At 45.7% G+C, this 25,152-nt stretch overlaps 2 protein-coding genes across 3 annotated transcripts in view; one reads left to right on the top strand and one right to left on the bottom strand.

Annotated features, from left to right (window-relative positions):
• MED12L (mediator complex subunit 12L) overlaps window positions 1-25,152 on the top strand; it is a 1,194,146-nt gene that overhangs the window by 848,677 nt on the left and 320,317 nt on the right.
• The window catches only part of LOC141092681 (P2Y purinoceptor 12-like), a 71,648-nt gene that overhangs the window by 2,050 nt on the left and 44,446 nt on the right, over window positions 1-25,152 (bottom strand). The gene's annotated exons all lie outside the window — the stretch shown is intronic.

Raw genomic sequence — 25,152 nt, 5'->3', positions numbered from 1 at the left:
CAACCCCTGTGGGATCACCGGCTGAGGAGGAGCATAAAGGGCACAATAAATTCCTTAACTGGACTGCTATTGTTTTACTTCCATCACTCTTATAATCCATTCTTTAACCATTTACTTCCCTGCAAGGAGTGAATACCCTGTTCCATTAAATTGTTACATTTGTTTAACCCTTGTTCTGCCTTCTGTCTGTCAATGCATCCCGCAACCTGTTTACAAGTGCACCGCTCTACAGTTTATTTTATGGCTGCTGGTGGAGGAACGTCAGGCCAGACCGGTACATCAGCCTCCTCCTCTTGAAAGAGCTGATGAACAGGTTTGGTCACATGCTCCTCCTTCAGCGGCCATTGTGTGGACTGGAGAGCGGTACAGTCTGTGAGGAACGCTGCCCTAACAAGAGCAGGAGGGGAATCTTTCATACTTAAATAGTAGTAAGTGCTACAAAAACATGTCCCCATCACATCTGTTAATGTAAAGATGATGTGGCCTGCCCCTTTGAGTAAGTTTGATATAAATTACACATTGTATTTTTGGCTTAGTGATCATGTTCTGCCAGTAGCATTACATTCAGTTTGTGGAAAATCTACAATTTTCTATGATGCTTCCAGGGACGAATTAGGGAGGACATGATATATATGAAAATCAAGAACAATTTATTTACTCAAAATAAATGTAGTCTTAAAGTGAACAATCAATAACCCAAAGGCTTCTCTTGATGTCATAACTAATATTAAACATTATAGTCATCACTTTACTTCTATTAAAATAATAGATGAAAATCCAATTGTAAATTAAAGTTGTATCATTAAATGTATATCCAAAAAGAGTAGGGAACCAATCTACAGTTGTGCTCAAAAGTTTACAAACCCTGGCAGAATTTTTGCTTTTATCAGAGAATATGAATGATAACACCAAAACTTTTTCTCCACTCATGGTTAATGGTTGAGTAAAGCCATTTATTGTCAAACTACTGTGTTTTCTCTTTTTAAATCATAATGACAACCCAAAACATCCAAATGACACTGATCAAAAGTTCACATACCCCATTTCTTAATACCGTGTATTGCCCCCTCTAACATCAATGACAGCTTGAAGTCTTTTGTGGTAGTTGTGGATGAGGTTCTTTATATTCTCAGATGGTAAAGCTGCCCACTCTTCTTGGCAAAAAGCCTCTAGTTCCTGTAAATTCCTGTGCTCTCTAGCATGAACTGTGGGCTTGAGATCTCCTTAGAGTTGCTCAATGATATTGAGGTAAGGAGACTGAGATGGCCACTCCAGAATCTTCAATTTTTTCTGCTGTAGCCAATGACAGGTCGACTTGGCCTTGTGTTTTGGATCATTGTCATGTTGGAACATCCAAGTACTTGCTGATAACATGCTGCATTCATCTTTCCTTCAACTTTGATAAGTTTCCTGTGCCTTTACAGCTCACACATCCCCAAAACATCAGTGATCCACATCTGTGCTTTACAGTAGGAATGCTGTACCTTTCAACATAGGCCTTGTTGACCTCTCTCCAAATGTAATGTTCATGGTTGTGGTCAAAAAAGTTAAATTTTGACCACATCACTCCAAATTACCTTGTTCCAGAAGTTTTGAGCCTTGTCTCTGCTGTTTTGCGTATTGTAGGCGAGATACTTTGTGGCATTTGCGCAGTAATGGCTGTCTTCTGGCGACTCAACCATGCTGCCCATTTTTCTACAACTGCCTCCTTATTGTGCATCTTGAAACAGCCACATTGCTAGTCTTCAGAGAGTCCAGTATGCCAGCTGATGTTATTTGCAGATTTTTCTTTGCATCCCGAACAATTTTCCTGGCAGTTGTGGACAAAATTTTTGTTTGTCTGCCTGACCGTGGTTTTGTTTTTACAGAGGCCCTGATTTTCCATTTGTTAATCAGTTTGAACACTGCTGACTGGCATTACAAATTCCTTGGATATCTTTTTGTATCCCTTCCCTGTTTTATACAGTTTAACTTCCTTTTCCCTTAGATCCATTAACAATTCTTTTCTTTCCCCAAGACTCACAATCTAGAAACATCAGTGGCTGGATGAAACATGCAGAGTCTGTCTGGATCCCAGAAACTCACTCAGCTTTTATGCACGCACAGTGATTACAAGCAAATAGGTCACATGTGAAGATGTAACTGTTAGGCGTCGGATTCCTGGCACTGCACAGCGGGAATCCAGAGCCAGACATCCTGCGGTCTCCCATTCTCCTCTGACCGCTCGGACTCCTGCTCAGCAATCACAGCGAACCAGGCATTCTCCTCAGACTCGTTCTGTGAGCCTGGATGTTGCTGCCACCTCCGGTGCAGCAATGGTAGCGCAGCCTGCTTTGCAGGGAACCGCTCCAGAGGCTAAGTCCTCGTGCCGTGCTACTGGGCATGCCCGCAACGTGCCCTCTCACTGGAGAGCAGGGGTCACATGTGCAGGTCCTGTGTCGGATCTGATTGGTCCTTCCTAAAGTATTGGAAGGTCCTGGAAGCGCATGGCTATAAAAGCCATGCGCTAGTGTAGCATATTATTCTTTGTGTGTATGGTGATGGATGCATGGACTGGTGTCTGACTCATTATGAAACCCCTACCCTCTGATATTACGAGTGGTGACTGAGTGTGCATAGTCAGCTCCAGGGTTGTGGCAAGCTACACGCCACTTGCTCCACGCCTACACTAGCATCCGTCGGCGCCCGGTTCTCGGCGCTGACGCTTGCGGCCTTAGCTGACGCTGCGCTGCAATATCAGAAGCTATTGGTGTTCGCGGCTGCGACGCCACACGCTGGCTCCTGTGACGTTAACAGGGCCAGCGTCTTTGCATATATTTTTGCCAAGCGACTCTGTGTCTGAACAGAGCCGCTCCTAGCGTCCGGGTGACGTTAACCCGTGCGCACTACGGCACCTTCTGGTGCATCTGCCATTGTCCAGCAGCGGTCTAGTCACCTACCGCACGGTGGACCCCGGGCGGCGAACGCACCTCCTATTATTTATATTTGGTGCGTTCCGCCGTCCCTAACATTACACTAGCGCCAGGGTCTGGCTGGCAATGGCAGACGTGCAGCAGTTGCAGCGCTATATTAGGCAGCTGGAGAGCAGGTTGGCGGCTATTGAGAGCGCCAACTCAGCAGCGAATACCGCGCTAACTGCAGCCCATACAGTCGCCGAGGCTGTCTCACGTGTGCCCGCTCTTTTGCCCATGCCGACACTTTCTCGCCTCCCGCTTCCCGACAAATTTTTGGGTGACAGCTCCACCTGTAGGGGATTCGTCAGTCAGTGCTCAATTCAGCTTGAGTTACTGGCTGCCCGGTTTCCTACAGAGCGGGCTAAGGTGGGGTTTATTGTGTCACTTTTGTCTGGCAGAGCATTACAATGGGCCACGCCATTGTGGGAACGTGATGATCCCGTGGTTCAGGGTGCTGCGCAGTTCCTCGCGGCCCTGAAGCAGGTCTTTTTGGGACCACGGATCACGTATGACACCTCTTTACAATTACTCTCCCTAACACAGGGGTCACTCTCGGTCAGCCATTATGCCGTCCGGTTCCGGACATTGGCTTCCGAGTTAGAGTGGCCGGACAAAGTCTTAGTCCCGGTGTTTTGGAGAGGGTTGGCTGAGCACGTTAAAGACGCTCTAGCTACCAGAGAGGTTCCCACAAGTCTGGAGGATTTGATTGCCGTTTCTACCCGCATTGACCTCCGGTTTACGGAGCGCGGGCTAGAACGGGCACTGTCCAGACTTGGGTTAACTTGGCTCCCACATTCACCGAACCACTAATATACCCCGCACAGGAGCTTTCACCCTCTGAACCTATGGAGGTGTCTCGCACCGGCTCTAAGCCACGACCGATGCGAAGCTCTGCACGTTGCTATCAGTGCCGACAGTTTGGTCACCCGGCTAGCACTTGTCCTCTGCGGGCAAAAAGGCGTCCACGCCCAGTGGCCGTAGGTAGTGGGCAGTCCAATAAAAAACCCTTCTCACCCAAGCCGGTATTCCGGGGCATCTTAGACAGTGGGTCCTCCACCTGGGAGGCAGAGGTTACCATGGACTCTGGGGCCGAGGGGAATTTTATGTCTTCTACCTTCACCCAGAAACACGCCATTTCCCTGGTATTATTACCTCAGCCTCTGACCATCAGGGTGGTTAACGGAGCACCATTACCCTCTCAGGTGACCCATCAGACAGCTCCACTAGGGCTCACGATCTCACCCTCTCATCACGAGACTCTGTCCCTGCTAATCCTGCCCGACGGCATCGATCAGGTGCTGCTCGGGGTTCCCTGGCTTTGGTGCCACTCTCCCCATATCGAGTGGGCGACAGGGAAGATATTGGCCTGGAGCAAGGACTGCGAGGGGAGATGTCTGAGGGGCAGTCTTCAGGTGGCTTCCACTGAAGTGCCTGCGGATCTCTCCGCACTACCTAAACCCTACCACCAATACACGGACGTCTTCTCCAAAAAATCTGCAGAGACGCTCCTGCCGCACCGTCCTTACGACTGCCCGATAGACCTCATGCCAGGCACAGAACCTCCTAGAGGCTGTGTGTATCCACTATCTCTCCCTGAGACTGAAGCTATGTCACAATACATCCGGGAGAACCTGGCTAGAGGCTTTATCAGAAAGTCGGTGTCACCGGCTGGTGCAGGGTTCTTCTTCGTTCAGAAGAAGAGCGGAGAGTTAAGCCCCTGCATTGACTACAGAGGTCTCAATGCGATCATGGTTAAAAACAAATACCCTCTACCGTTGATCTCCGAGTTGTTTGACAGGTTGCGAGGGGCCCAGATCTTTACTAAGTTGGATCTGCGAGGGGCATACAACCTGATCCGCATTCGCGAAGGAGACGAATGGAAGACAGCTTTTAATACCAGGGATGGCCATTACGAATATCTCGTTATGCCTTTTGGCCTTTGTAATGCGCCAGCTGTCTTCCAGGATTTTGTCAACGACGTCTTCTGCGAAATACTATCTACCTCGGTGGTGGTATATCTGGATGATATACTCATCTTTTCGCCAGATTTGACTACCCACCGGAGGGACGTCTGCAGGGTCTTCGACCGTCTGCGGGCGAATTCCCTCTTTGCCAAGCTGGAGAAGTGCCAGTTTGAGCAGGAGTCCTTGCCGTTCCTGGGCTATATCATCTCGGCCCAGGGGCTGGCCATGGATCCTGCCAAACTGCAAGCGGTAATGGACTGGCAAGAACCTCATTCACTCAAAGCGGTGCAGCGCTTTCTGGGGTTCGTGAACTATTACCGCCAGTTTATACCGCACTTTTCCACCCTGGTAGCTCCTTTGGTTGCTCTCACCAAAAAAGGAGCTAACCCCAACGCTTGGTCTGAACAGGTCTCCAAGGCCTTCTCGGCTATAAAGTGTCATTTTGCTGGCGCTCCCATCCTACATCTTCCCGATGTGAACAAGCCATTTATACTAGAGGTAGATGCCTCCTCTGTCGGTACAGGAGCAGTTCTTTTCCAAAAGGACGCTCAAGGTCGGAAGCATCCCTGCTTCTTCTTCTCAAAGACCTTCTCACCGGCAGAGAAGAATTACTCCATCGGTGACAGGGAGCTGCTAGCCATGAAGTTGGCCTTTTCAGAATGGAGACATCTCCTGGAGGGGGCTCGGTTTCCCTTCCAGGTATATACGGACCATAAAAATCTGGTCTATTTACAGACTGCCCAGTGCCTGAACTCCCGTCAGGCTAGGTGGTCGCTCTTCTTTTCCCGCTTCCGCTTCACCCTGCACTACCTTTCTGGAGAGAAGAACGTCCGGGCGGATGCTCTCTCACGCTCGGTGGTCTCGGCGGAAGAAGGAGAGGCTGAGCCTCGATTAATTCTCCCGCTGGAGCGTTTTACGACCATGGCTCCAGTCGCTCTCGAGTCAGTGCCACCAGGCAAGACCTTGGTGCCTCCTCAGCTACGGCCGGAGGTCCTCGCCTGGGCACATGCCTCCAGGGTGGGTGGTCATTTTGGCAATAAACGGACCACCGAACTCCTGGCAAGGTCATATTGGTAGCCACATATGGCTCGAGATGTCAAGGAATACGTGCAAGCATGCGTCTCGTGTGCTCGAAACAGACCCTCTAGACAGAGGCCGGCGGGGCTGTTGTATCCCCTGCCAGTGGCGGATAGACCGTGGGAGATGGTTGGCATGGATTTCATAGTTGGCCTGCCCAAGTCTGGTGGCAGTACGGTCATCTGGGTGGTCACCGACCATTTTTCCAAAATGGTGCACCTGGTGCCACTCGCACGCCTGCCTTCCGCTCGAGGTCTGGCCACTTTGTTTATTAAGCACGTATTCCGTTTGCATGGCATGCTGGACAAAATCGTGAGTGACCGAGGTCCCCAGTTTGCGTCTCGGTTTTGGAGGGAGCTCTGCAGCCTACTCAGCATCGAGCTAAATCTGTCCTCCGCCTACCATCCCGAGACGAATGGCTTGGTCGAGAGAGCCAATCAAACCTTGGTCACCTATCTACAGCATTTTGTCTCTGCCAGGCAGGATGACTGGGCATCCCTGCTACCTTGGGCTGAATTTGCCCTAAACAATGCGGTGGCTGATTCCACTGGACAGACGCCCTTCCTCTTAAACTACGGTCAACATCCACGCGTCCCTGTCCCGATGCCAGTGTCCTCCACTGACTCCAGGGTGGCAGACTGGGCAGTGGAGGCCCGGGACATTTGGGATCACACTCAGGATGCTATCCGGACATCGAAAGAAAGGATGAGGGCGTCCGCTGACACGCATCGGCGGCACCGCGCCAAGCTTCTCCCCTGGCGACATGGTATGGCTCTCTACCCGAAATATTAAACTGCAGGTCGAGTCTCCCAAGTTCGCACCGCGATACATTGGACCATTCAAGGTCCTCGAGCGACTTAGCTCGGTGGTCTACCGCCTGGCTCTTCCTCCACATTTGGCCATTTCGGACGTGTTCCTTGTGTCCCTCCTCAAACCAGTTCACATGATCCGGTTTTCTGAGTCATCTGCCGGGTCATCAGACTTATCGTCTGACGAGTTTGAGGTTAACGCCATTGTGGGGCGCAGGTTTGTCCGTGGCAAAAAATTTTATTTGGTGGACTGGAAGGGTCATGGTCCCGAGGCTCGGACCTGGGAGCCGGTGGAAAACATTCATGCACCGCTCCTGATCGCGGCCTTTGAGCGCAGTGAGGCTCAGAGGGGGAGGCCCTAGGAGGGGGGGGAATGTTAGGCATCAGATTCCTGGCACTGCACAGTGGGAATCCAGAGCCAGACATCCTGCGGTCTCCCATTCTCCTCCGACCGCTCGGACTCCTGCTCAGCAATCACGGCGAACCAGGAATTCTCCTCAGACTCGTTCTGTGAGCCTGGATGTTGCTGCCACCTCTGGTGCAGCAATGGTAGCGCAGCCTGCTTTGCAGGGAACCGCTCCAGAGGCTAAGTCCCCGTGCCGTGCTACTGGGCATGCCCGCAACGTGCCCTCTCACTCGAATGCAGGGGTCACATGTGCAGGTCCTGTGTCGGATCTGATTGGTCCTTCCTAAAGTATTGGAAGGTCCTGGAAGCGCATGGCTATAAAAGCCCCGCATGGCGGCTCGGCCATGCGCTAGTGTAGCATATTATTCTGTGTGTGTATGGTGATGGATGCATGGACTGGTGTCTGACTCATTATGAAACCCCTACCCTCTGATATTACGAGTAGTGACTGAGTGTGCATAGTCAGCTCCAGGGTTGTGGCAAGCTACACGCCACTTGCTCCACGCCTACACTAGCGTCCGTCGGCGCCCGGTTCTCGGCGCTGACGCTTGCGGCCTTAGCTGACGCTCCGCTGCAATATCAGCAGCTATTGGTGTTCGCGGCTGCGACGCCACACGCCGGCTCCTGTGACGTTAACAGGGCCAGCGTCTTTGCATATATTTTTGCCAAGCGACTCTGTGTCTGAACAGAGCCGCTCCTAGCGTCCGGGTGACGTTAACCCGTGCGCACTACGGCACCTTCTGGTGCATCTGCCATTGTCCAGCAGCGGTCTAGTCACCTACCGCACGGTGGACCCCGGGCGGCGAACGCACCTCCTATTATTTATATTTGGTGCGTTCCGCCGTCCCTAACAGTAACCTTTAGTAGTCATTCAAACCTATTTGTGTAAACTTCTGTGCATGTTATCAGGCGAAAATCACCAGTGTATGTAACCTTTTGATCAGGGTCCTTTGGATGTTTTGGGTTGTCATTATGAGTAAAAAAGAGAAAACACAGTAGTTTGACAATAAATGGCTTCACCCAACCACTAACCATGAGTGGAGAAAAAGTTTTGATGTTATCATTCATATTCTCTGAAAAAAGGCCAGGAAGCAAAAATTCTGCAGGGGTATGTAAACTTTTGAGCACAACTGTATAATGGGGCTCATTGTTACCCTAAAAAGCACACTACTGTGTGTTAGATGGCATGTAAAGTACTAAGCTAGTGAATAATATGGCTGACAATTACTCAGTTTAATAGTATTTTAAAAAACATTTTTAATAACATACTATATAGTAACAAAATGTACTCATGTAGAAGTCATTCATATGTTAACCATCACCACCATTAAAGGTACATATATTTTTAAGAGCTAATAGCATTTAATTGGACAGAATATAGACATCAATTAGAAATTTTTAAAGAGAAAGTTTGGTTTAAAGGTAGACCGCGTCTTTATTTCTCAAAATATTTGAATGCTTTTTTGCAATCTATTTAGTTTGTCTTAATTCAAATTATGTAAAACTTGTCTGTGTTTCACTAGGAAAAAAACATCTGAGTTAAATCTGTCTTGTGACTTTCTTGTGTCTGGCTTCATTATATTTTTTACAGACCCATTAGCTTCCAATCAGGGGGTCTTGACTAAGAATCTGACCATTAGATCAGGATAGTACAGGCTACAATCTGTGCAGGAAATTGCACATGTGAATTGATTTTAATTATTGGAGAAAACTTGGCACTCAGGAAAATGATGAATAACGATCATCAATAAAATTTTATTGTGTGTGGGTAATGCAAAAATGAAGAAAACATCTTGGTAACTGTATTATGCGCTGCTCATCCAGAGCGTTTCTAGTTGCCTGTATCCTTACATACAGAGTAATCTGTCTAACTGATGAAGGTATTTGTATGACTGAAACATCTCCTTTAGTTTTGCTTTGCCTGCACACAATACACAATAAAATTATCTTCTTTCATCATTTACCTGAGTGACAAGTTTTCTCCAAGATTTGTATGGGATAGGATCCTAGTTGGGCGCCATCCACAGGAGTGCAGTGATTACTATTTTGCTCACATTGACTTTAATTAGTAAGCCTTTGGTCCAGGTGTGGTCTGATCTACACTCAATCAGCTTTGTTCTCATACAGTGAAGGAAATAAATATTTGATCCCTTGCTGATTTTGTAAGTTTGCCCACTGAAAAAGACATGAACAGTCTTTCATTTTAAGGGTAGTTTAATTTTAACATTGAGAGATAGAATATCAAGAATAAAATCCAGAAAATCACATTGTATAAATTATATACATTTATTTGTATTTTGCAGTGAGAAATAAGTATTTGATCTCCTACCAACCATTAAGAGGTCTGGCTCCTACAGACCAGTTAGACACTACTATTCAACTCGTTACCTGCAATAAAGACAGCTGTCTCACATAGTCACCTTTTATAAAAGACTCCTGTCAACAGACTCAATTAATCAGTCAGACTCTAACCTCTACAACATGGGCAAGACCAAAGAGCTTTATAAGGATGTTAGGGACAAGATCATACACCTGCACAAAGATGGAATGGGTTACAAAACCATACATAAGATGCTGGTTGAGAAGGAGACAACTGTTGGTGCAATAGTAAGAAAATTGAAGAAATACAAAATGACTGTCAATCGACATCGATCTGGGTCACCATGCAAAATCTCACCTTGTGGGGTATCCGTAATCATAAGGAAGGTGAGAGATCTGCCTAAAACTACACATGGGGAACTTGTTAAAGATCTCAAGGCAGCTGGAACCACAGTCACCAAGAAAATCATTGCTAACACATTACGCCGTAAAGGTTTAAAATCCTGCAGTGCCCTCAAGGTCCCCCTGCTCAAGAAGCCACATGTGCAGGCCCATCTGAAGTTTGCCAATGAACACCTGGATGATTCTGTGAGTGATTGGGAGAAGGTCCTGTGATTAAATGAGACAAAAATTGAGGTCTTTGGTATTAACTCAACTCGCCGTGTTTGGAGGCAGAGAAATCCTGCCTATGACCCAAAGAACACCATTCCCACTGTCAAGCAGGGCGGTGGAAACATTATGTTTTGTTGGTGTTTCCCTGCTAAGGGCACAGGACTACTTCACTGCATCAATGGAAGAATGGACGGAGCCATGTACCGTAAAATCCAGAGTGACAACCTCCTTCCCTCTGCCAGGACATTAAAAAAGAGTCATGGCTGGGTCTTCCAGCAAGACAATGACCCAAAACATACAGTTAAGGCAGCAAATGAGTGGCTCAAAAAGAAGCACATTAAGGTCATGTAGTGGCCTAGCCAGTCTCCAAACCTTTATCCCATAGAAAACTTATGGAGGGAGTTGAAGCTCCGAGTTGCCAAGCGACAGCCTCAAAATTATAACGATTTAGAGATGATCTGCAAAGAATACAGTCATGGCCAAAAGTTGAGAATGACACAAATATTATATTTTCACATGATCTGCTGGCCTCTGGTTTTTATGTGTGTTTGTCAGATGTTTTAATCACATACAGAAATATAATTGCAATCATATTATGAGTAACAAAAGGTTATATTGACAGTTAGAATGAGTTAATGCAGCAAGTCAATATTTGCAGTGTTGACCCTTCTTTTTTAGGACCTCAGCAATTCTCCCTGGCATGCTCTCAATCAACTTCTGGATCAAATCCTGACTGATAGCAGTCCATTCTTGCAAAATCAATGCTTTTATTTTGTCTGAATTTGAAGGTTTTTGTTTGTCCACCCGTCTCTTGATGATTGACCACAAGTTCTCAATGGGATTAAGATCTGGGGAGTTTCCAGGCCATGGTCCCAAAATCTCTATGTTTTGTTCCCTGAGCCATTTAGTTATCACCTTTGCTTTATGGCAAAGTGCTCCATCATGTTGAAAAAGCCATTGTTGATCGCCAAACTGCTCTTGGACGGTTGGGAGAAGTTGCTCTTGGAGGACATTCTGGTACCATTCTTTATTCATGGCTGTGTTTTTAGGCAAGACTGAGAGAGAGCCCATTCCCTTGGCTGAGAAGCAACCCCACACATGAATGGTTTCAGGATGCTTGACAGCTGGCATGAGACAAGACTGGTGGTAGCGCTCACCTGGTCTTCTCCGAATAAGCCATTTTCCAGATGTCCCAAACAATCGAAAAGGGGATTCATCAGAGAAAATGACTTTACCCCAGTCCTCAGCAGTCCACTCCCTGTACCTCTTGCAGAATATCAGTCTGTCCATGATGTTTTTTCTGGAGAGAAGTGGCTTCTTTGCTGCCCTCCTTGAGACCAGGCCTTGCTCCAAGAGTCTCCACCTCACAGTGCGTGCAGATGCACTCACACCTGCCTGCTGCCATTCCTGAGCAAGCTCTGCACTGCTGGTAGCCCGATCCCGCAGCTGAAACACTTTTAAGAGATGGTCCTGGCGCTTGCAGGTCTTTCTTGGGTGCCCTGGAGCCTTTTTGGGCAACAAGGGAACCTCTCTCCTTGAAGTTCTTGATGATGCGATAGATTGTTGACTGAGGTGCAATCTTTCTAGCTGCGATACTCTTCCCTGTTAGGCCATTTTTGTGCAGTGCAATGACGACTGCACGTGTTTCTTTAGAGATAACCATGGTTAACAGAAGAGAAACAATGATGCCAAGCACCAGCCTCCTTTTAAAGTGTCCAGTGGTGTCATTCTTACTTAATCATGACAGATTGATCTCCAGCCCTGTCCTCATCAACACCCATACCTGTGTTAATGGAGCAATCACTGAAACGATGTTAGCTGGTCCTTTTAAGGCAGGGCTGCAATGATGTTGAAATGTGTTTTGGGGGATAAAGTTCATTTTCTAGGCAAATATTGACTTTGCAAGTATTTGCTGTTAAGCTGGTGATCACTCTTTATAACATTCTGGAGTATATGCAAATTGCCATTAGAAAAAATGAAGCAGTAGACTTTGTAAAAATTAATATTTATGTCATTCTCTAAACTTTTGGCCATGACTGTAGTGGGCCAAAATTCCTCCTGACATGTGCAGAAAACTCATCATCAACTACAAAAAACATCTGACTGCTGTGCTTGCCTACAAGGGTTTTGCCGCCAAGTATTAAGTCTTGTTTGCCAGAGGGATGTATGTGTGTGTGTGTATATATATATATATATATATATATATATATATATATATATATATACACACACATACTAGCTGAAGAGCCCGGCGCTGCCCGGGCATAGCAACTAACTACGGTTAGTTAAAATAAATTATAATGATTATATATATATATATATAAGCTGAGTGTACAGCCCCGCCCACTCCACACAGCCACATTCACTATTATATCCCACATCACCCCATCAGCCAGAGCCACCGGACTACTACCCTTAATAGCCCACATCATCCCATCAGCCAGAGCCACCAGACTACTACCCCTAATATCCCACATCATCCTGTCAGCCAGAGCCACCAGACTACTACCACTAATATCGAAACATCATCACATCAAAGCCACCGGACTACTACCCCTAATATCCCACATCACCCCATCAGCCAGAGTTACTGGACAACTACCACTAATATCCCACATCATCCCGTCACAGCCTCCAGAATACTACCCCTAATATCCCACATCATCCCATCAGCCAGACCCACCGGATTACTACCCCTAATATTCCACATCATCCAGTCAGAGCCACCGGACTACTACCCCTAATATCCCACATAATCTGTCAGAGCCACCAGACTACTACCCCTAATAGTCCACATCATCCCGTCAGCCAAAGCCATTGGACTACTACCCCTAATATCCAACATCATCCCTTCAGCCAGAGCCACCGGACTACTACCACTAATATCCCACATCATCCCGTCATAGCCGCCGGACTACTACCCCTAATATTCCACATCATCCCTTCAGCCAGAGCCACCGGACTACTACCACTAATATCCCACATCATCCCGTCATAGCCGCCGGACTACTACCCCTAATATTCCACATCATCCTGTCAGCCAAAGCCATCGGACTACTACCCCTAATATCCGGTACTACAGCTGCTGACACCAGGGGTCGGGTACGCTGACACAGATTAGGGCTAGGTCTCTGTTCAGACTAGTAAGTTCTGGCACCTCTACAGAAAGGTTACTGACATGGATTCGGGCTCAGTTCAGAAACACTAGTCTAGGATACTGGATCAGAGCTTGGCTGCACATGGACCAGGTGACAATGTGCAGTCACTGACCACTTAAGATTCAGGGATACAGATTCAGGACCCTGTCAGCACCAGGAACAGGGATACAGGCTCAACAAACTGGCTGCGCCAGAACCAGGGGACCTCACTAGTAGTATACCTTACTAACTTATGATTCTACACGTTGCTTGGTGACTCCTAAGCTAAGAGAGAGTCTTTTATAAAAGATGCCTCCCAGGTATTGGTTGGGAGTCATCCTGCAGATGTGCACATTCTGCTAAATGCCTCTCAGTAACAGACCTGTAAGAGCAGGGGACCACGCGCATGTGCACTAGGTGTGCTGCCATGAGCTGCAGTGTGCATACATCCAGGAAGCATGCTGAGGATGGGGTGGTGAGAAACCCAGCATCCCTTCATGGAGGGTGAAGGTGACACCATGCAAGGGTGCTGGCAGTAGCGATACAATTATTATTTTGCAAATACAAAGATGCAGAATATTTTGTTATGCCAATTTTCTGATATATTTTCTGAGGAAATAGCAAGTATTCAAATAACTAAAACATGACTAAACACTAGAGTTGAGCGATACCGTCCGATACTTCAAAGTATCGGATCGGAATGGATCGGCCGATCTTTAAAAAAAGTATCGGTATCGCCGATTCCGATACCGGAAGTCCCATTCAAGTCTATGGGACTTCCGGTATCGGAATAAGAAAAACCCTGTTTTTGCCTTGTACAGTCTCTCTGGGGTCTGTACGGGCCTTTCGGGGGGCTGTGCCGGCCTGCCAGGGGGTCTGTGCAGGCTCCGGTGGTCTGTGCCGGCCTGCCGGGGGGCTGTGCCGGCCTGCCGGTGGTCTGTGCAGGCTCCGGTGGGCTGTGCCGGCCTGCCGGGGGGCTGTGCCGGCCTGCCGGTGGTCTGTGCAGGCTCCGGGGGGCTGTGCCGGCCTGCCGGGGGGCTGTGCCGGCCTGCCGGTGGTCTGTGCAGGCTTCGGGGGTCTGTGCAGGCATCGTCCGATGGGACTACAAGTCCCATCGGGCGATGCCTGCTACCATGACAGTGATTGACACATTAGCCAATGATGGGACAGTAGTAGTCCCATCATCCGGCTAATGTGTTGAATGTAAAAAAAAAAAAAAAATACTACATACATACTACATGCATGCTACATACATACTACATGCTACATACATACTACATGCTACATACATACTACATGCTACATACATACTACATATATACTACATGCATGCTACATACATACTACATGCTACATACATACTACATATATACTACATACATACTACATACATGCTACATACATGCTACATACATACTACATACATACTGCATGCTACAAACATACTACATACATACTACATACATACTACATGCATGCTACATGCATGCTACATACATACTGCATGCTACATACATACTACATACATACTATATACATACTACATGCATGCTACATGCATGCTACATGCATGCTACATACTACATACATACCACATACATACTACATGCATGCTACATACATACTACATGCATGCTACATACATACTACATACATACTACATACATACTACATACATACTACATGCATGCTACATACATGCTACATGCATGCTACATGCATGCTACATACATACTACATGCTACATACATACCACATACATACTACATACATACTACATGCTACATACATACTACATATATACTACATATATACAATACATTCATACAATACATACATAGACATACAGTACATATAACATAGAGTAACATACTTACCAATACTTGTCACATTGTTCCCCGAAGCCATTGTCTTTTCCGGAATAAATATTAACATAACAAACCACAAAAATACTCACCCACGATCCGAAGCAGTCCACGAGTGTGTCCCACGACGATCTTGGGTAGAGAACGGCAGCATCAGATGATGCTGCCGTTCTCTACGGGCTGCAGGAATCCAATGACGGAAGGTAGGTATCCTTCCGCACTGTATTCCTCCGCCACTTAAAAAAAAAAAAGTCCCTAGTCTCACAGCAATGGCATAAAGTGAGACTAGGGACTTTTTTTTTTTTAAGTGGCGGAGGAATACAGTGCGGAAGGATACCTACCTTCCGTCATTGGATTCCTGCAGCCCGTAGAGAACGGCAGCATCATCTGATGCTGCAGTTCTCTACCCAAGATCGTCGTGGGACACACTCGTGGACTGCTTCGGATCGTGGGTGAGTATTTTTGTGGTTTGTTATGTTAATATTTATTCCGGAAAAGACAATGGCTTCGGGGAACAATGTGACAAGTATTGGTAAGTATGTTACTCTATGTTATATGTACTGTATGTCTATGTATGTATTGTATGAATGTATTGTATGTATGTAGTATATATGTGGTATGTATGAGGCATGTAGTATGTATGTAGTATGTATGTAGCATGCATGTAGCATGCAGTATGTATGTAGCATGCATGTAGTATATATGTAGTATGTATGTAGCATGCATGTAGTATATATGTAGTATGTATGTAGCATGTAGCATGTATGTAGTATGTATGTAGTATGTATGTAGCATGTAGCATGTATGTAGTATATATGTGGTATGTATGCAGCATGTAGTATGTATGTAGTATGTATGTAGTATGCATGTAGCATGCAGTATGTATGTAGCATGCATGTAGTATATATGTAGCATGCATGTAGTATATATGTAGTATGTATGTAGCATGTAGCATGTATGTAGTATATATGTAGTATGTATGTAGCATGTAGTATGTATGTAGCATGTATGTAGTATGTAGCATGCATGTAGTATGTATGTAGTATGTATGTAGCATGCAGTATGTAGCATGTATGTAGCATGTATGTAGTATGTATGTAGTATATATGTAGTATGTATGTAGCATGTAGTATGTATGTAGCATGCATGTAGTATATATGTAGTATGTATGTAGCATGTAGTATGTATGTAGCATGCATGTAGTATATATGTAGTATGTATGTAGCATGTAGTATGTATGTAGCATGTAGTATGTATGTAGCATGCATGTAGTATGTATGTAGTATTTTTTTTTTTTTTTTTTTTTTTTTAACATTTAACACATTAGCCGGATGATGGGACTACTACTGTCCCATCATTGGCTAATGTGTCAATCACTGTCATGGTAGCAGGCATCGCCAGATGGGACTTGTAGTCCCATCGGACGATGCTTGCACAGACCCCCGGACATCAGCACAGCCCCCCGGCAGGCCGGCACAGCCCCCCGGCAGGCCGGTACAGACCCCCACAGGGTGCACAGACCACCGGCAGGCCGGCACAGCCCCCCGGCAGGCCGGTACAGACCCCCACAGGGTGCACAGACCACCGGCAGGCCGGCACAGCCCCCCGGCAGGCCGGTACAGACCCCCGCAGGGTGCACAGACCACCGGCAGGCCGGCACAGCCCCCCCGGCAGGCTGGTACAGACCCCGGGCAGTCCACACAGCCCCCCGGCAGGCCGGCAGAGACCCCCGGAAGGCCCGAAATGACGGCGCATCATGATGCGCACACACCGCGCATCATGATGACGTCAGGCTGTCAATCAACTTTGAACTTCCGATTCCGATGCCGAATTCCGATATTGAAAAAATATCGGAAGTCGGTATCGGAATTCCGATACAGCAAGTATCGGTCGATACCCGATACTTGCGGTATCGGAATGCTCAACACTACTAAACACTATCGTGAATTACAAACAGTTACAGAGAATGCACTACAAAATTTGGTCCTCATTCAGTGACAGCTCTTTTTGGCTTGTCTCTTGTGCTCCTGCATTGGATCATCTGTTACAATTATCCAACAGTAATCTGCAAGCATTGATGGATCTCACTTTCCGGCAATATGTTGGTGATTTCTCTCACGGTGCTCGTCGCTCACTGCTCCGAAGTTTGGTGGAAAAAAGTTTAGAGACGAATGCAAGAAATGAATCTCTAAGGACATGTTACAGGCAAGCTCCTTATATGTTTTGAGAAGATTTTCCAACCAGCTCTTCATAGTTATCTGCTCTTGAGTTTCCCTAAAAATAATTTACCACTAATGCGAATGCTATCCATGGAGCCTTTTACTTGCCCTGTAACAAACAGAGAAACTTTTCATCTTGAAGAAGCTTGCGAAGCTGAGGTCCAGTAAAGACTTATTCCTTTATCTTTGCTTTACTCAACCTTGGAAATGTATCAATGATATACTTGAATGCTTTGCATTGTTATCCATTGCCTTTACAAATTTATTCATTACGCCCATTTTGATATGCAATGGTGGTAGCAAAATATTATGTGGTTCAACAATTTCTGGATGCTGGATTTTTTCACTCCCTGGCTGAAGTGAATGTTGGAGAGCCCAGTCTCTTTTATTGTAGTGATATTCTCTTGCAAAACTATTCCACAGAATGCAGCAGTACTTTGTGTATCCACCCTTCAGACCAAGTAAGAGTGTAACCACCTTTAAATCATCACAGAGGGGCCACAAATGCTGGTCATAGTTCAGACACCTCAACAGCTGGTTCATATTGTCATAGGTTTCTTTCATGTGGACTGCATATCCAACTGGAATTGAAGAGCTTCCACTAAACTATTGATGTCATTGCATGGCATAAGATCGTCCTCCATAAAGAATTATTGGACGAGATCTTTATCACGGTTGCGGAACAAAGAAATCCGAACACTTCTTTTTAGAAGACTCAACTGCATTAGCCTGGAACCTAGGGGTTCAGCCTTAGTCTTGGACAGATTTAAATCTCTAACAAGATTGTTCTGTTCCTTTTGTGTTATAAGGTGTGGCTCAGTTGAGGTTGCTGAAAGAAAATCTGGGTCGTGAAAGCAAGTGCTCGCTTCTTCGTCGCTTGGCAGAAAATGTTTCTGGTGCTTTTGGAACCAGCAGTTCTTTTCTGTGTGGACCTGGATATATTGCAGATGGAATGTTTAGATTCTTTAAAGTCCACTTCTTCCTTGATGCTCCTTTCCTAATGGGGGGCACCATGCAGAAATAGCAATTGGTAATGTGATCGGTTGACTCTCTTCAGATCATTGGGATTACAAAAGGCATAGATCGTCTCTTCCCATGCGACCACTGGGTAATATGTGATGCATATCTATTGCCGTATATGTGTGGAGACCAACTCTTGTCCTGATCTCCTATTCTTTTGTGTTTTCTCATTGATCACCCTAAGATGATAGAATACTGAAGGCTCCATAGAATAAATAGATGATGTAATAGATGAGCTACTAACAATGCAATAATGATGATGGAATAATAACGATGCATTTTTCTTTAAGCAGCATGAAAGATGTCAGAGTATTTACAAACTCCTCTGGATTTTGAAAATTAGAGCCAATCAGCAAATTTTAGCATTATATTTGTTTTCAGCGCCACAAAATTAGTTACTGTTAGGCGTCGGGTTCCTGCAGCTGCACAGCGGGAATCCAGAGCCTTGCATTCAGCGGTCTCCCATTCTCCATTGACTGCAGAGGAGCCTGCTCAGCAGTCCCGTCGTTCCCGACGTTCTGCTCAGACCAGCTCTCTGGGTCTGGTGGTTGCTGCCACCTCTGGGTCAGCAATAGCAACGCAGGCTGCTCAGCAGCAAACCACTCCACAGGCTAAGTCCTTCCGTCGCTCCACTGAGCATGCTCACGAGATGATCTCCCATTGGAGGTTGGGAGTCACATACACAGGTCCTTCTCCAGATCTGATTGGTCCATCTCAGGGATCTGGAAGCTTTTGGAAGGTCCCGGCTATAAAAGGTTCGCATGGCCACTCGGCCATGCGCTAGTATAGACTCTAGTTGCTACCTGTGTGAATGATGATGGATGCATGGACTTGCAAATGACTCATTAAGATTCCCCTCCCCCTGATATTACATGTGTGGATAGGGAACTAGTGATAGAGTCAGCGCCAGTAAGTGGCAAGCTACAGGCCACAGTGCATATCATCCATGGTACTAGCGTCCGACAGTGTGCCTGCAACCGGGCATTGTCGCACAGCGGCAGTGTCTGTCGCCGCGCTGCAGTCAGCAGTACTTATTGGCGTCCGCGGTTGCGATGCCGCACGCATGGTAGGTCTAGAAGGACGCTGACCCTGTGTCTTGGGCCCGAGTCCTGTGACCATATACCTTGTGTGCATTCCGCTGAGACCTGTGAGTTCAATAGGCTTGGCATTTGTGTTTAACGCTTCGGCACCTCTGTGAAGTAACAGAGTCTGCCCAGTGCACACCGGGTGACGTTCAACCCGGGTGCGTTATACCGCCATATCGAGCGTCTGGCATTATGTAGCAGCAGTGTAACACCTCTGCACAGTGGACCCCGCAAGGCGAACGCACTTACTATTATTTATTATTTAGTGCGTTCCGCCATCCCTAACAGTTACATTCAACTGTTTTCATCTCTGAACCAATTTGACTGCAGAACAGTGTAATGGATAAAACCCAGACTAGTTTATGAAAGTCTTGATGTCATAACTAATATTCAATATTATGTTTATCCCTTTATTTCTACTAAAATAATAGATGAAACTCCAAATGGTTAAATTACTGCTGTATCAATAAATCTATGCCCCAAATGTGTTTGTATTCCAAAGTAGTTCTATGTTAATAGTAATAAATGTAATATTTAAAATATCTACTTAAATCTCCCATAAACAAGCAAAAAATGGGGACAGGAGAGAGAATAAAAATGATTAAAAATACTCCTTGCAATAAGGGAAAATTCCAAAATATGCAATATTAAACTAAAAAAACTTTTGCCAGAAATAAGTAATAAATGTAAGCTGGTAATACATGCCACTGTAGGTTGTTATTGCATAGCAACTACAGTGGCAGGTAAAAGTTTGGGCACCCCTGGTCAAAATTACTGTCATTGAACAGTTAAGCAAGTCGAAGATGAAATGCTCTCTAAAAGGTCTAAAGTTAAAGATGATACATACATGTACTTTGTATTTTAGAGATAATCTCATTTTCAACTTGCTTATCTGTTCACAATAATAGTAATTTTGACTAGCAATTTTCAGGCTGAGCATACCTGGACCACGCTAGTGTGAGCCAGTTTGTCCCTGTGGGAAATCTGCTCCTTGCGCCTTCCTCCAAGGTACAGTCCACTTCTTCCCTCTCTAATAGACTTTGTTCCACTTTAAAGATGTCCTGTAGATGAACACTTCTTTGCCAGTATCACTAAAGGTAATGCAACTGTTGGACGTATTAAACAATTTAATAATGCCCCTTTTTTGCTTCTCACAGTCCCACCTTCATCTTGAAACATCAATTGGTGGTGTTTCCCACTTTTAAAATAAGAACACTTATACTCTCCTCCAGTGTGGGTGCCGTTCCAGCAGCATTGGCACTGTCTCTTCTGGTGATCACGTAACAGTGTGGTATCACACAAACCCTGTAGCAAGTCAGCGACTGCTTCACGCTCCCAGCCTTTGGACAAACAGCTTACATCCGGTGGAAGTAAGAGCTGCGGCTCTCTCTCTTCCTCCACATGTACAGTCATATGTAAAACTTTGGGCAATCCTATTAATGTTAACCTTTTTTCTTTATAACAATTTTGGTTTTTGCAACAGCTGTTTCAGTTTCATATATCTAATAACTGATGGACTCAGTTATATTTCTGGATTCAAATGAGGTTTATTGTACTAACAGAGAATGTGCAATCTGCATTTAAACAAAATTTAACCGGTACAAAAGTATGGGCACCCATATCATTTTCTTGATTTGAACATTCCTAACTACTTTTTACCGACTTCCTGAAGCACTAAATTGGTTTTGTAACCTCATTGAGCTTTGAATTTCATAGCCAGGTGTATCAAATCATGAGAAAAGGTATTTAAGGTGGACACTTGCAAGTAGTTTTCCTATTTGATTCTCCTATGAAGAGTGGCATCATGGGCTCCTCAAAACAACTCTCAAATGATCTGAAAACAAAAATTATTCAACATAGCTTTTCAGGGGAAGGATACAAAAAGTTGTCTCAGAGATTTAACCTGTCAGTTTCCACTGTGAGGAACATAGTAAGGAAATGGAAGAACACAGGTACAGTTCTTGTTAAGCCCAGAAGTGGCAGGCCAAGAAAAATATCAGAAAGGCAGAGAAGAAGAATGGCGAGAACAGTCAAGGACAATCCACAGACCACCTCCAAAGATCTGCAGCATCATCTTGCTGCAGATGGTGTCACTGTGCATCGGTCAACAATACAGCGCACTTTGCACAAGGAGAAGCTGTATGGGAGAGTGATGCGAAAGAAGCCGTTTCTGCAAGCACGCCACAAACAGAGTCGCCTGAGGTATGCAAAAGCACATTTGGACAAGCCAGTTACATTTTGGAAGAAGGTCCTGTGGACTGATGAAACAAAGATTGAGTTGTTTGGTCAGACAAAAAGGCGTTATGCATGGAGGCTAAAAAACACAGCATTCCAAGAAAAACACTTGCTACCCTGTTATGAGTTCATTTTCCCCTTCGTCACTGAGGTCTGGTGAACTCCCTATTCTGGTAAAGGAAGGTAATGAGCCTGATTATCAGGCACCTGAGCCTAATGAGGATGACTGGCTGAGTGGAGTCACGGACTGGATATAAGGCTGCCGACGCCCTTCTGCCCTGCGGGTGATTTCTCTGTGGACTTCTAGGACACCAGTCTGATTCCTGCTCCTCTAAAGCTAAGTTTTCTGCTTTGCCTGTTAGCATTTGTGTTTTGCTTTTGTTTGCCTTGCTTTTCTGGATTCTGCCATTCCCTGCTGGGGTGAGCCGAATCTCCTTTTGCCGGTTGCTCTGTCTTCAGAATATTCCTGAGTACTGACATAGCTTTTTTGAAGCCTAGCGTCTTCAGGGCCTTTTTCACTGTCAGTCTGTTGGCTCTTATTTTCATAGGGTTTTTCACGGATTGCAGACCGCAGCCTTCCTGTCCTTTCCTATCTAGTTAGCTTGGGCCCCGTCTTTTCTCAGTCTATCTTTCTGTCTGTGTTAGTGTTTTCATCTTGCTTCACCGTCATTATATGTTGGGGGCTGCCTATTGCTTTGGGGTCTGCTCTGGGGCAGTTTAGATTTCCCCTTTCTTTCTTTAGGCCTATTTAATTATCCGGCTGTGATCGAGGGGTCTAGGGCATCGTAGGAACCCCCCACGGCTACTGTTAGTTGTTGTGGATAGGATCAGGGGTCTGCAATCCGATAGCTGCCAACCTCTCTGGTTTTCAGGACTTAGCTAGCATTTCTGTTTTTGCCTCCTATGGTGACTCAATCATAGCAGAATTACCCTCCATACCGCAGATCCTAGGGTACTCAATAGCAGAAAAGAATTGTGTTTAAAAAAAAAAAAAAAAAAGAGTGTGTATATTCTTTCCTCTATATCTCTGAGGCCGTAGGGGGAATTTTTTTTTCTCTCAATGGAGATAAAGCAATTGTCTGATCGTGTGGAGCAGCTCGCTGCGGAAGTGCGGGGAATTTCTGCCTACCTTGCTCGTTCGCATGCTGTTGAACCAAAGATCCCTACACCTGATGTATTTTTTGGGGATCGATCTAAATTTTTGACTTTCAAAAATAATTGTAAATTATTTTTTGCCTTGAAGCCTAACTCGTCAGGGAGCTCCGCGCAGCAGGTTAAAATTGTCATCTCTTTGCTGCGTGGCGATCCCCAGGATTGGGCGTTTTCTTTGAAACCAGATGATCCTATTCTGACTAATGTGAACGCATTCTTTCAAGCTTTGGGGTTGTTGTATGACGAACCTAATGCTATTGATCAGGCTGAAAAGACCCTGTTGGCATTGAAACAGGGTCGAGATTCTGCAGAGTTGTACTGTCAAAAGTTCCGAAAATGGGCGGTCCTTACTACCTGGAATGATAATGCCTTGGCTGCTCTCTTTCGGAAGGGTTTGTCAGAAGCCGTAAAAGATACTATGGTGGGATTTCCTGTTCCCTCTAGTCTGGACGATTCTATGTCATTTGCCATTCAGATTGATCGGCGTTTACGTGAACGCAGGATTGCACGAGAGGTGTTGCCACCAGTTGAACAGACATCTGAACCTATGCAATGTGATAGAGTTTTGTCTAAGGCGCAACGTCAGGAGTTCAGAAGGCGTAATAAGCTGTATTTTTTCTGTGGAGATGCCTCGCATATTATTTCTGTTTGTCCTAAACGAGAGAAACGCTTTGCACACACGTTTTCTGTTGGTGGTGTTCAACCTAAGTTTCTTCTGGCAATTACTCTGATCTGCTCCCTGTCCACATTTTCTGCCAAGGCTTTTGTGGATTCGGGAGCAGCGCTAAACCTAATGGTCTTGGATTTTGCTAAACGTTGTGGATTTCAGATGACACCTCTGCAGACGCCTATCCCTTTGAGGGGGATTGATGCTACTCCTTTGGCTAAAAATAAACCTCAGTTTTGGACCCAGGTGGTCATGCGGGTCGCCCCAGACCATGAAGAAAATTGCAGATTTTTGGTGTTGCATGGTCTGCATGATGCCGTTGTTCTGGGGTTTCCCTGGTTGCAAATTCATAATCCAGTTTTGGATTGGAAATCTGTGTCTGTGCTGAGTTGGGGTTGTCGGTGTGCCTTTAGTGAGGCTCCGTTTTTTTTAAACCTCTCCTCAGTCGCATGATGTTCCTGACTATTTGGCGGATTTTATGATGTATTTAGTGAGAATGAGTCTGCGTCCTTGCCTCCTCATAGGAGTTATGACTGTGCAATTGAACTAAGCCCGGGGTGTAAATTTCCCAAGGGTCGGCTCTTCAATTTATCTGTACCCGAGCACGAGGCTATGCGGTCCTATATTAAGGAGGCGTTGGAGAAGGGTCATATTAGACCATCCTCTTCACCCTTTGGTGCCGTTTTTTTTTTTGTGGCCAAAAAGGATGGTTCTTTAAGGCCTTGTATTGATTATCGTGCCCTCAATAAAATTACTATTAAATATCAGTATCCGTTACCCCTGATTTCGGATCTATTCTCTAGAGTTAGAGGTGCTTGCTGGTTTACCAAGCTTGACCTCAGGGGGGCATATAATCTTATCCGCATTAAGCAGGGGTATGAATGGAAGACGGCGTTTAATACTCGGCAGGGACATTTTGAGTACCTGGTGATGCCTTTTGGGCTCACTAATGCCCCTTCTGTCTTCCAGTGCTTCATGAACGATATTTTCCGAGACTTTGTCGACAAATTTTTGATTATGTATCTGGAAGATATTTTGAACTTCTCCAAGGATTGGGATTCTCATGTGGAACATATTCAGACTGTGTTCCGGATCTTGAGGGAGAATTCCCTGTATGTCAAAGGATCGAAATGCCTTTTTGGAGTACAGAGGATTTCATTTTTGGGATTTATTTTGTCTCCGTCAACTATTGAAATGGACCCGGCCAAGGTACAGGCCATTTATGATTGGGTTCAGCCCACTTCTTTGAAGGCCCTCCAGAAGTTTTTGGGTTTTGCCAATTTTTATCGGAAATTTATAGCAAAATTTTCTAGTATTGCCAAGCCATTGACTGATCTGACTAAGAAGGGTGCTGATGTGTTGAATTGGTCTCCGGAGGCTGTTGCTTCCTTTCAGGAGCTGAAGCGAAGATTTACCTCTGCCCCGGTTTTGCGGCAACCTGATGTCTCACTCCCGTTCCAGGTAGAGGTGGATGCTTCTGAGATTGGTGCAGGAGCTGTTTTGTCCCAAAAGGATCCTGTAACATCTAAAATGAATCCCTGTGCTTTCTTTTCCCGAAAGTTCTCTCCATCTGAACGTAACTATGATGTGGGGAATCGGGAACTGTTGGCCATGAAATGGGCATTTGAGGA

This window comes from Dendrobates tinctorius, unplaced genomic scaffold, assembly GCF_039654945.1.
Source record: "Dendrobates tinctorius isolate UK_male_01 unplaced genomic scaffold, ASM3965494v1 ptg000060l, whole genome shotgun sequence".
In the NCBI taxonomy this organism is placed as follows: Eukaryota; Metazoa; Chordata; class Amphibia; order Anura; family Dendrobatidae; genus Dendrobates; species Dendrobates tinctorius.
This window is presented reverse-complemented; position numbering and strand designations above follow the sequence as displayed.